The sequence below is a fragment of the Balaenoptera musculus genome, chromosome 10, assembly GCF_009873245.2.
Source record: "Balaenoptera musculus isolate JJ_BM4_2016_0621 chromosome 10, mBalMus1.pri.v3, whole genome shotgun sequence".
Taxonomy (NCBI): Eukaryota; Metazoa; Chordata; class Mammalia; order Artiodactyla; family Balaenopteridae; genus Balaenoptera; species Balaenoptera musculus.
Window position 1 is genome coordinate 71257092 of NC_045794.1, and position 14335 is coordinate 71271426.

Here is a 14335-nt window from a genome sequence, read left to right on the forward strand (position 1 = left end):
TATTCTGCCATCAATCCCTAATTTATCATATTTAATCTCACATTCTGAATATGGGGAGATATTTTGGATTTTGGCTTATTTCTACCATAAGATACTTTTAGTCCTGTCTCATCCAGGAATCTTGTGTCTGACATGAAGTCCTGGGAAATCCTGTTCATTTTGTTTTGAAAACTCTTCAGTTAGTTTCTCGTTTGCCAACAAATGCTAATGTCTGACAGCCTTAGCTAGTAATGGCATCCATTATCTTCAGCTTCTTTACTGAAACTTAGAATTTAAAAAAATACACCTTTTTCTGGGCACTGTTTTTAAGAGGGAGGAGAACACTTTTAACATGTAGCTTCTAGATTCTTCTGCCAAATTTAGTGTTTCTGAATTTCCAAACAAATTGCCTGAAGATCTCTCTGTTGTTCCACCTTTCCATCTTTTTCTTAGTGAATGTTAAATCAGATATTTCAATTTCCTTTTCCCTGATCTTAGGTACAACTTCTACTTCAATTACTCTTTGCAAGCTAGTCATTTTCTCTGCTTCCATCGTACTTCTTATAAATGGCTTTTCTTATACATTTAAAATAGATTTTGAACATGACAAAAATGGAAGAATATCATTAAAACTCTAGATTCCTTAACATAACTTTCCCTTGGAATTTTCAAATGAGTATGCTTGTCTCAACATGAGGTAATCAGAGCTGTAAAAATATTTAGAATGAGTTATTAGAAAATGGGAATCACATCTTACTTTTTTTTTTAATAGATCTTTATTGGAGTATAATTGCTTCACAATACTGTGTTAGTTTCTGTTGCACAACAAAGCAAATGAGCCATATGCATATACATGTCCCCATATCCCCTTCCTCTTGAGCCTCTCTCCCATCCTCCCTATCCCACCCAGCTAGGTCTTCGCAAAGCGCCAAGCTGATCTCCCTGTGCTATGCTGCTGCTTCCCTGATAGTACCTTACCAGTATTTGAATGGTTTGATGATTTTTCTGTAGATTGATGATAAATCAAATGAGATACCTCTTTCAATATTTACTTTTATTATCAGTACATAAGCAATCAAAGCATGTAAAGCCAGGGTCACTTTCAGAAGTGATTGCAGTGTTCCCAATCCAGTAAGACTTGAATTCTTAAGAGTATTTACATATCAAAAAGAAGTTGTTAATCAAAATATGAGATTTGGTTGACCAAAATTCTATAAGATAATTAGAGTGATTAAGTAAAATCCAGAGTGGCCCTCTCAAGTACTAATCTACCATAAGTAAGTTTTTTTAAGCAAAGATCTTTGGAAACAGTATTCTGGTAGCAAGTCATCCCTTTTTGAAGGTGGATACAAAAGAATCAGTGAAAGGACTTTGTTAATTCCTGTGTGATCTGTACAACCATACCATTTGTGAGAAAGGAATGTAACAGGGTATTTTAGTTAATGCATTAAACCTAGATTCACTTTCTATATTCTAAAGCTGTAGTCTCCATACAACCTTCCAATTTTTATTTGGCTTCCCCTATGGGTCTGCTGAGATCAAAATACGACTGGTCATGTGGTGTTCTGATTAAATAACATCATGCATGCACTATACAAAGAGAAAGCTTTTTCACTGTGCAGACCAATCAGATTTTGAGACTAAGGAAAAGACTAAATTCTGAACTGTGATATAGACAACAAATGTTAGGAGACAACTTGTAACTAACTTTCTCTCTGGCTCATTATTTAATTTCCTCAGATTTTACAGAAGGTAGTTGATAAACCCTTATTGTACTGAATTAAAACAGTACAAGGATTAATGCAGTAATTCCTATATACAAAATGGAGTACCCTTTTGTTGGCAATTCAGCCAGTCCTCTGGGAAGTTCCATGCACTCTACATAAGTGACTAGTAACAAAAAGATCATGACCTGATGTGCAGTATGGGTTAGAATTTCCCACATGTATTAACCAGAGACTATCAGCAACTTTTCCCCCTGTTTGTAGTCTCATGGTCTCTTTATGCAGTTTACCTTTGTGATCTTGGCATTTTACCATTCATATATGCTGAGTGTTTCTACAATCTTGGCAATATGCTGATATTAAAGTGGAAGAGCCAGGAATCATAGATAGTTGGAGAGAATGGTAACCTAAAGTTTACTAACTCCAAACTTCTCATTTTATAGCTGTAGTATGATTGGGACCCTTGGGAATAGAAATCATATTTCCAGATTCTTGTGGCATGAGATAAAGCTGCACCTAGAAAAATCAGAATGAGATTATATCCTCCAAGGAGCTACACAAATTAGGTGTCATCATCCAAATTGTCTCCCACTCATCCTTACCTTTCAATACTTATTGCCAATGCAGATATTTTCCTCTATAAAAACAAAAAACAAACAACCCACCCGCCCCACCAAAGAAATTAAATATTTACATGATAAATTTCATGTAAATATAAATTGGTTACTAAAAGCTGAACAAGAATGATTCTGTACTCGAATGATTATGACGACAATGACAACTACAATGATGATGGTGATGATAAAGATAAAGCAAATTCATGACAGTAAATTAAATTAATACAAAAGGCTATATATGTTATAAAACTCTCAGCCCTGCCTCTAAATTCTATTTGTTAACTAAAATCACTTTTCTGTATTGCCTTTCTCCCATGGTAAACCTTAGATATCACAAATAGGTCTGTTTCATTCTTTAACTTTATATTCTATTGAAGGGATGTATCAAAATTTATACAAATCCATCCTTTATTTACCATATTTATGTGAATTCTAGCCTTAGTTCTTTACCAACAGTACAATAAATATAGCTTTATAAATTTGTCCAATATGTTTATTGGATAAATTCCTATGAGTGATATGTGTGTGTAATAGTTAAACCTGGTGGAAAAAATCTGCAACACATGTGGCAAAAGACAATTCTTTACATGGAGATGAGTTTTTACAAAGAAAAAAGGAAAAGAATCCACTTGAAAAATGTAAAACTAGTATGAATAGACTCATAAAAATTCATAAATAAATGGCTAATAAAACTGAAAATTATTTAACCTCACTCATCCTGAAATCAGTGTTTTTTGTTGGTTTTTTTTATTTTGCTTTTTTACCTAACAGATTGACAAAGACAAAAACATTTGTTATCACTGAGTATTGGTGAAGTCATGTGGTCACAGTGGCTCTCTTATACTGCTGAAGCACACATAATGTAATACAACCTCTTTGCAGAGTGATATGGCGATATCTATACATAATTACAATTATACATTTATATTGAACTTTACTGGGACTTTAAAAAATGTTCTTTGGAAGATTAAAAAAAAACTTTAAAAAGTTGCTGGAACATGAAACACATGCCATAAGTATGTACAGTTGGGTTATGTGCCAGTGTTGTCTGTTGATTTATGTATGAGTGCCACCTAAGCTCATTTCAATCACATTTAGTTTATTCACTTGGTTTCATTCTGAAGGAATGAATTCATTCTCATCATTTTGTCTGTGGTTGAGAAAATTGAACTCTAACAGATTGCAGTCCCAGAAGAAATTGCCTAGTGTTAGAGCTGCAAGTAATTGCTAAACTCCCACGTGCCTCAGGGGAGAAAGTATGTCCTTGATTAGAAAAACATGCAAGGAAAAAGAGGCAGTAAGCTCATAGTTAATGGGCAAGATAGCGTTCTTAAGTTCTTCAGAGCAACAAGGCACATTCTTCTCCATTTTTACTAACTAGAAGATTAATTTATATTCCAAAAAAAATGTTAAAATTCTAATCATTCTTTAACATTAAGTAGGGATTCTATAATCTTCTCATTAGCATACAGAAGGCCAATTTAATTCAAATAAGGTAGATAAATAAATAAATCCAAGGGACTTACTTAAATTCATTTAATACATAATTCTAATTATATACCTTCAGACAACACTGCCACAAATGAAATATGATAGTTTACTGTTCAATTATGATGGATCCTACAGTCAGAAAATCAATATGCTGCAGTAATATAAGCACTTAGATTGTTTCTTGTGTACCAGAGAGTATTATTTCCATGTCTTTCAAGAAGGAAAAGAAAATGTATTTTTCCATCTATTCACTCTATTTCTGATTAGATTTTCACCATAACTGGGTATATAATTTATATATCAACTTGGATCATCAGAGTGTGTATATATATATATATGTTTGAAGTCACTAAACATATTACATTTACCAATGCAGAGTTCATTTTATATGTATACTAATATATATGTTCCATGTATATGCTTTCTGCTTTGCTATTTATTCATGATCAAAACCACTATTTTTCTCTTATGTCTACTAATAACCATGAAGAAACACTGAAGAGAGCCAAAAAACAGATAAAAAACACAAAATGCAAAGTTAAATTACGCCTGTATAAATGTGCCCATACTGGTGCCAGATGAGTAGTATCTGACAGGCATGTAATTAAGTAAAGTCAATTTAATATTTAGAAAACTGTGCATCATATAAATATTTATACAAATATCTAGTGCAGGTGTATAAAGTATTAGAGCACATCAAAGTTTTTTCTCAAGGAAAAAGCAAACTGTTCCTAGAAGAGTCAAATTTTTTTATGATAAATAGCCAAACCACTCTTACAAGTCTCCCAAATTAAAAAAAAAAAAAAAGAACAACAATCAAAGCAACAATTTCCAAAGCAACAACAAACAAACCTAAACATATAGAAGTTAAATTATCGACAAATATTATTCTTTGCATATTGGGCCGCTAAATGTAAGGTAAATATATACATAGAGACTTCAGGTAAAGAAAAATGAAGCTTTTTCACAACCATGTCATTATGCCTTAACCTCATACCTCTCAAAGAAAAGAACTGACAGTATTTAAATGAGATGGCATTCTAATATTATTGTTCCTAGGTAGAACTTAAAAAAAACACTGACAAAGGCATAAAAATAGGTTAAGGTAACAGAGCAGGACCCTATGGGGCCTTCCCAGGACAGACCCCTCCTCCCATGTCCTCTACCTGTCTCTTGTTTGTAGAACTGTAGTTTCCCAGGCCTCCCCCGAGTCACAAAAGCCTGGCTCAAAAATTAATGATTGAAAGGATGTAAACATGTAGTCACAAAAATAGCAGTTGGGCCTGGTGGACTGTTAAGAATGTAAACAGTGAATCAGACATATGGTAGTCACGGAATATTTAGCTCCTCTCTGAAGTACAGTAAGTCCCCTACATACGAACCTTCAAGTGGCGAACTTTCAAAGATGCGAATGCACATTCGCATGTCCAACCATGTAAGTTAGTTCACGGGTCTGCAAAGTTACTGTACTGTAAGATTAAAAATGTTCTCCTTATATTTCGTGTTTGTTTTTTATGTATTATTTGTGTGAAAAGTATTATAAACCTATTGTGGTACAGTACTATATAGCCGATTTTGTTAGTTGGGTAGCTAGGCTAACTTTGTTGGACTTAACGAACAAATAGGACTTAACAAATGAGCTCTTGGAAAGGAACTCATTCATATGTAGGGGACTTACTGTACCTAGATAACAGTATCTGATGCACATTTCCTGAGTTATTTTACAGATGCTAAAACCACCACCAAGGGGAAGAATTTAAATACTTGATGACCATGAGCACACTGCCCCCAGGTCTACTGAAGCCTGAGGATTGATAATGTTAATCCCTGTTACACCACCAGAGAACTGTGCACAAGCTGATCACACACCCTGCAACACCCCTCCCTCACTTTGCTTTTCAAAATGCTTCCTGGAGACCCAGGAGGGAGTTTGGGCTTTATGAGCATTAGCTGCTCCGGATGCCTTGTCTGGTGCCTTACGATAAACGCTACACTTTTCTTTACCACAACCCAGTGTCAGTAGACTGGCTTTACTGATGTGGGCAAGTGGACCCAAGTTTGGTTCAGTAACATTAACATGGAGAAAGCTACATCTATACCCACAGTGACAGAAGTGAAAGGGATGTTTTGATTAAACTAGAAACTATATGACTACCACTTTAGTTTGGCCTGATTCAATAAATAAAAAAGTTAAGACTTTCCTTGTTATTGTAAATGTTGTTCATTCAACATTTTGGTTAAAAAAACTAATATTACTTAGTGCACTATATATAATATCTAATGCAATCCTTACCAAAAAAAAAATCTTATAAAAATAGTATTATTTTCTTTTTTGACAAGTGAGAAAATTTAGCTTTACTGATGTTAGGAAACTTCCTCAGTAATGTATAACTAAAAAATAACAAAACTAAATTTATTAATATACAATAGAAAGTCTTTCAAGGGATTTAATAAAATTTAAATAAAGAAAGGAATTTCAATATGATATATCGTTTCTATTGTTTCAGGATTTTAAATAGAGGCCAGGCTTTGCTATTGTATTCTTCAGTGTCTTCTCTCCATTTTGGTCATGGACAGATTAACTGTTTTAAAAGACAAAATCCAAACAGTTCAACTAGTTAATTAAGAAACTCAAGCCTCTTCATTACTAAAATTTCAAAGGCAAATTTTTTGGTATATTTATCAGTGATAGTTGTTGGGTTTTAAGTAACAGACTCTAATTTAAGATGAAGGATTTAAGTGTTGCAAGGATATCAAGAGTTCTCAGAATTTATGACAGACTTAGAAAAAACAAGTAGCAGGAAGCTCTAGAAGCAAATGTTTGAGACAATGGTTTGGTCAAACCACCCCAAGGTCAGTATGACTTTTACAGCAAATATGGCCTTCCATAAGTAACAATGACAATGATAAGAGTTAAGTTTTATTGATTTTTGAGTGGATTCAAGGCTCTTTTATAAGTGCTCTGCTTGAATTACTTCATTTCACTTTGTTAGAGAAACTATTAAAAAGTTATTATTGTTATTCCCCCATTGAATAACTTCTCTGTATTCCTAGAGAACAAGTGTCACCCCGTTGGGAGAAAACATCTTTCCCAACTTAAGTTATGGGTCAGACCTCTGGCTGTGCTGGGCTAAAAAGGTAGGAATGACCCCTCTGGTTCCTATTATGTGACACACGAATTTTATGTGCTCATCACTGTATTGATAAATGTTTATAGAATAATGTATAAGGGAGAAAGACAAGAAACAAAGGTTATAAAGTACCTAGTATTTGTCCTGGGAACTTAAGCTGTTTCCTTCAGTTCTAACAATCACCCTATGAGACAGATTTTATTAACCAACATTTGCTGATGAGTTAATTTGATTGGTGATAGCGAAATCAATTTTCTTTCTTTCAAAGTTACACTAATGGAACAGAGTTTTGAATCCAGGTAAAGAGGACACCAGGTCTGTATGAAGAAGCATGGCACACAATTTAATACTTCTAAGACTTAAATGCTTTCAGGAATAACAAAAAAACACACACGCTGTAACAATCATATCATGGGAGATAGTATGTTTCATATTTTGTGTTCCCTCATTTACACTGAGCAGCCTCCTGTTTTAGGTAACTTCCTGTGTTATTGCTTCACTTTCTCAAATTTTAAGCAGAATTAGAATTTGAAACCTTTCTTATAGAAAAGTGCTGGCATGTCCTCCAGACCCATCTAATCATATTCAAACAGAGAGAATTTTAATTTGGTTCGGGGATTTGTTGGAGGCTGAGGAAGGAAAATGTTGCCTTTTCCAGAACTGTCTGTTTTTGAAGCATTGTTCCTGCCAGCATAGACTTCCAACACCAATATTTGTGTCTTGTAAGATTCTATAAACTATATAATCTTTCTCTCTCTTAGTTTCTGCTTAAACTAGCTACAGTGCATTGTTTTATTTGCCACTAAGTAGCTGTATTAGTCAAGTGATGGTACATAATTAAATGCTACACTTTATGATGTACACTATTAAGAACTGTCATACCTCAAAGGAAAGTGAGAAGTAAGGAAGTTTTCATAAGGGAATTGGAAACCTATTGGACTTCTGAAAGATGGATAGGGTTTTACAGATTGGGTTTTGGAGAGTTTTCTATGGGGAACTGTTCAGCACTTAAGAAAATAACTGATTATTTTATGCTATTTCTAGTAAGATATGAATTTTCCATTTGTAATATGTTCTATAGCAGCTAGGAAAATAAGGCAAGGACCTCAATATGTCTCCTGTTTCAGGGACTGGCACATTTATTTCCCAAAGCATGAAACATACTGGACTCTCCAAATGACAAGTGGGAAGAAAAAAAGCACCAGACCATATTTTTCTTTTGAAGTCTCTGTTTGACAGAAATGTCCTTTGGTCATTATATTTTACATATCCAGCATATGTACGTATTGATAATAATAAGTATGAGAATCGGGTCACTTTTATACCTGCAGGCAGAGGTACTAAAAAAGCTTGATATTTATAAACCCTAAGAGATGGTTATTTTATCACAAGCAGCCATAGAAGATTTATGATTAAACTACATTCTGAATATTTTTAAGAGTTATTCATAATTACAGGTCCTGGATCTTTAAAGAGACTTTGAGAGTTTCACAGATCTACTTATAAACACCGTCAAAGAGACAGGTATGTATGTATATATGTGTGTGTGTGTGTGTGTGTGTGTGTGTGTGTATACATATATACACATCAGTAGAGACGGAAATTTTAGAATCTCACTTTATCTATTTCTGTGTTAATATTCTCATTTGGTGTAAAGTTCTTATACATATGCACACAAAAGTCCTAATTCTGCAAGTTGAGTCCAATTTTTTTTTTTTCTGATCTTAGTGACAACTGAGAATTATTAATCACTGACCTTAGTAAAACTTTACTTCAAATAAAGGTTATGGTTATGATATCATTGTTTTTTATAGAATAAACAACAGTAATTGCAACTTACACTACAATGGAAAAAGCAAAACAGGCATAAGAACAGCCAAAATATAAATTAAAAAACTTGCAACTTCATTAATCGCTGATACAGCAAATTAAATTAAAAATGAGCTGCTGCTTTTCACAATCAAATTGGACACCAATGATTGGATCCCCCTTTTCACATTAACTCTCTGCTGATAAAGTTGTGGTAAATAATCTTGTACATCTACTATGGACAATACGACATTATGTAATCTTTCTAGAAAGCAATTTCTCAAAACGTATTCATAATCACTGTCTCTGGCTCCACTTCCAGGAAAAGCGTTCTGTCTTAAATCAGCTTCATTCACCACTCAAAATAACTGGGAGATAGAAATACTGGCCTAATAAAGAGAAAATGGGAAAGGTACCAAAGCAGGTCTATCACAGAATTTGGAAATACTGTTGATGCTTGAACAACAAGAGGGTTAGGGGCACCAACCCTCCATGCTCAAACATAAGTTATAGTTGGTCCTCAGCCCTCTTTATCCAAGGTTTCTCTGTATCTGCAGTTTCATCAGAGCCTCAGATTCAACCAACCTTGGTTCAGCATCCTCAGATTCAGCCAACCTTGGTAAATACTGCAGTATTTACCACTGAAAAAAATTGGTGTGTAAGTGGACCCAGACAGTTCAACCCCATATTGTTCAAGGGTCAACTGTAGTCACAAATGTGAACTCAAAATTTTGTTTGTAGATGGTCACTGCACTGTCATACTCATGAAAATACGGTTATTGGTTATTACTTTTCATTTCAGTAGTACAAATTTTTGTCCAATTGTAGAAGATACCTTTTAATTTGGAATAAAGAACAGAAGGAGGCAAAAAATGGAAACTAGATAGTCTTTCACCTCACAAATTTAGTTATTTAAATTAGTATTTTCATATTAAAATTGTTAATATATGAAATTATACAAACGTGGATATTTTGATATTTTCTGTGTTACTCTGTTTCGGGGCACAGTGAATAATTTCAATGGCCTAGCACAAAATGAAAATGTGGGGCTCCTTGTTAAAAATTCTTAAGAATTTTGAGATAGCAACAGCAGAGGCATAAACCAAGAATGGCATCCTTCTAAGTGTGGGACCCTGTTCAACTTCATAGGTCACATGCCCATGAAGCCTGCCCAGCCCTGGGAATGGATACTACAGTTTTAAATGAAGAAGTTTTCCATTTTGATATATTGTCATAAACTAGAGATAGCTTCTCATATTGTATGAGTACCCATTTATAAAATAAAGTTCTTTAGACTGCAAATTTGTGGCAGTTCCCTACTTCATCCATTTATAAAATTTAAAAAAAAAACAGATTTGAGATTTTAGTAGGAAAAAACGTTTGGAGAATAAAAAAATAAAAATGCATTATATATTGAAAAGATATCCAAAGTTTTTTAAAGTTTAAATATTTTTGAAATGTATAAATATACAATTTATTCTTATTCACCTTGTATCAATAAAATATAATACCCTAATTCAAGAAAAAATAAAATTATGGCAGAGGAAAAACAAAACAGTGTTTTTCAAAATTAAAATGTTTACCAGTTCCTGATCCATGAAAAATGCAATCAATACTTGACCACAATAAGTAAAAAAATCTTCATAGTGTGTATGTCAAAAGCAAAAACTCATTAAACCTAAGTGAATTCAATGTTCTAGGCTATATATTATCAGCAAAGAATAAATGACCCATTTGGAGGATGCAGTTGTGCCCAACACTTCATGAATTAAGATTCCAGTTTGATAAAGCTTTTTTTGTCATCTGATGTCACTGTGACTCATGGCAAAATTATTATTTTTGAAAATTGGATTTTTCTTTGAGCATTAATCATTAAAACTGGAAATAGAACACAGTGTTTTTCAGATTTTCACCTTTAAGCCACAACATAAACAAAATTAATTTTGAAAGAAATGTGGATGGAGTATACCAGTTCTATCCAGGTATCAAGAAGGAAAAACTCCCTTGAGTTTTCACATAAATGGTAGCTGTCAGCTGTAGACAATATTTTCCTACTTTGATTCCCATCCCCAACAGAGTCTGTTTGTTTCCACGACCCAATACATATTGATCTACAGTCATTAAATCGAAAAATGAAAAAGCACCGTCCCACCATGAGAGTAATAATGAGCATTAATAAAATTGTTTCATGGAAAGAGATTTTGTTAAAAGGTTAGCAGTGCAACAGTTTAGTCCACATGTAATTGCCAACTATTTATTCTGAAAATCTGTGTAGAACAAGTTTTCATTCGAGTTAATTACTGTGAAATGCTCCACTCAGATATATAAGGCTACACAACACACACACACACACACACACATACACACACACACATACAAAATGACACGCATGGTATTACATTCAGCAGTTCTGCTTCTGGTGAAGATAAGCGTGTTGCCATTAACTAGTGTCTTCTTTTGTACAATAGATGGTTTAAATGATTTTTTTTTCTTTAAGGCTACATTTAATTTAAAGGTAGCTCTGACACTATACAACTCCCTCTGTGAATATTGTTGATTTTGATGAATTGGTTCATTTTTCCCCTTCCAAATGACAATATGTTCGAACAGCTGTCAAATATTTAAACCAACAAGTATTAGGTCGACCCTACTCTCTGAGGATATATCATCTTATTCTGAAAATTTTAATTCATATTCTTGGCTTATCACATAATAAAACATACATTTGTTATAGCCACAGGCTTATAAGGGGTAACACCTATTAAATATATTAGTATTTATGGGATTTTAAGATCATGTACCTCCACTATAAAGGGATGCATGTATACAAAAACACACACACACGAGCTTTTGTAGATATATATATATATATATATATATATATATATATATATATATACACACATATATGTATATATATAGAGAGAGAGAGATAAATATATATATCTATATATTTGTGTATATACATATATATGTAAATTTTGGAAGACTCTAGGCTTTAGAAAAAGATAGTTTTATCAAAATATTGATGAAGGCATGCAATGGATAATTCTCTACATGTTAGTTATCTGAGAAGGCATGGAAATGAAACAAGAAAACATTGTCATAAGGTATGTCAAAAAGGATTTAATAGAAAAATGTTTAACATAAACAATAACTTATTAGGATGGCATTATCAATTGATTTGATCAAAGGAGAATGAAATAGCAGGAAACTGAAGCCTGGGATACATACATACATAAAGAAAAGAAATTCTAGGCAGAGAGAACACCAAGAAAAATATGCCATATGGTTCTCATTCAGTCAGCCAATCATTCAGTTCATCAATCATGTGTTTGTTCATTCATTTCATCATTTATTGACTGATCTATTAAGGTATTGAGCCCTACTTTGTCAAAAGTACTGTGATCTACTGTGATCTATGACAGGAGGTGAGAACAAAATATAAGCCAAACAGAATTAAATAAAAATAAAGATTTTTTGATATTTTGCATACAAAATAACTTTAGACAGTTACGGTAGAAGCAGGCTATGGAAGATACACGTAGTGAGTACACATAGTGATTAGGTTGTACTGTATCTGTGAGTCATCATAACCATTACAGAAATTTCATATTTGGAACAACAGAACTAAATTTCTGTTAGAAAGAACACCTTATAGACATTCATTAAACGGTGCAACAATAATATATTCCAGGTATGGACAAGTTGGGGAATGAAGTAAACACAGAAAGAAAACATAATCAATGTCTCGTTCCTTTGTGATATTTTTTTGTTCATTTGCCATAACACAGGTTAGTATTTAATTCTTTTTATTTGTCATGACTTTTCTGCTTCTATTAGAGGGGTTGTACCTTGGGAACAAATGCTCCAGTGTTCTCAGTGTTATGTTTGCAGTGTCTATCTCTGTATCTGACACATATTAAATCTTCAGTAAATATACAGGGTGAATGGGAAGGAGTAAGGGAGGGAGAGAGAGAGGGAGAAAGGAAGAAAGGAAGAATGGAAGGAGGGAGAGAAGAAAAGGAAGCAGAAATAGGAAGGCATCATTTGAGAATCTATTAAAATAATATAGGTATGTTATGAGTCAGAATAAGACAGCTGCAAGCAAAAGTGAACAAAAAATTATCAGTATTGTTTCCTATCACATGACATATTTGAGAAATAACCGTGAAGTTGTAAGAATTCCACCATAAGTCACATGATAATTTATGTCATTATATGAGTTGAACCTTATCGATTATATATAATAATCAATATATAAATCGTCCCTTTATTTTAAAAAGTATAACAATAATATTAATAATAATATTTAAATTGATTTAGGGATGTTCATCCATACACAAACCTTTTAAAGAGTTGCCCTTGTTCCTTTTGGTGTATGTGTGAACATAAAAGCACTGGAGAAGTAAATGAATATCACAGGACCATAAGACTGCAGATCTAGGTTTCATTCTCAAATCTGCCACATTTCAAAATGTAAGTTTTTAGGTATTACTGCTCTGTTCATTTATTTTGAATAAATGATAAGAAACCATTTTAATAAACAACATGCCATCTAATTTTGCTTTTAAATAGTAACTTACTGCCTTTGCTTCATAACTTTGCTCTACCTGATATTATCTTTTTGATTCCTCTTGTTGGTGTACAATAATCTTTGAAAGCAAATGTGACAAAATGTAAATTATCTCATCTCATTTAGCATCTTGCCCTTGCAAAAAAGAGAGTAACATTAAAATGAAAATCAGTTATAGAAGGGCTAATGTACTGGCATGCCAGATCAATCCAGCTTGACAATTCCTTCCTTCCTGAAAAATGAAAGAGGTAAACCCATCTAGAAGTTATGAATAGTTTACAAATCAATTTATATGTCATCGCACCATGTAAAGTTTGTAAAAAGAAGAAAATTTATTTAATCTAGTTGAATGCTCTGTGCAATGAATGTCCTATCCCTCTGATAAGTGGTAGCTGTCAACTGATGACAGACATATGTCTTATAATAGTGACATGCCAATTACCAAGAAAAAGATAATGTCTTGTATATTTGAAAGTTAAGTCCAGAATATTATGAGGCACTAGCTTACTTAGACTTCCAGTAGAAACATGATGCTACATTGGGAGCATAGGAGAATCCCTTGCCCATTAAACACGTAGTTAATGCTTCTCACCTCCTAGCACTATATACTACACCCTGAGCTGTCTTCATTGTTCTGGTGATAGATTTTCACTGTCCAATTGTAAAACTGAACTTGCACTAATTTTCTCATGGTTTCTTACTGCTTATGACAATCAACACCAGAAACAGAATTGTTAGGAAACAATGGCAGTATTATTGGCCCCTAGAGGGAAACAAAATGAACCCATTCACTCTCTTCTTGGCCAACCAACCTCCTTCTGGATGATTAAACAATTAGAAAAAAAAGGAAAACTAGAAATTATAATTATCATAATAACCCTAGTTCAGAAAGAAAAGTTTGAAAGAAATCTAATAAATTACAACAAACTACACAGAGCCCATTCTTTTTTTTTTTTAACATCTTTTTTGGAGTATAATTGTTTTACAATGGTGTGTTAGTTTCTGCTT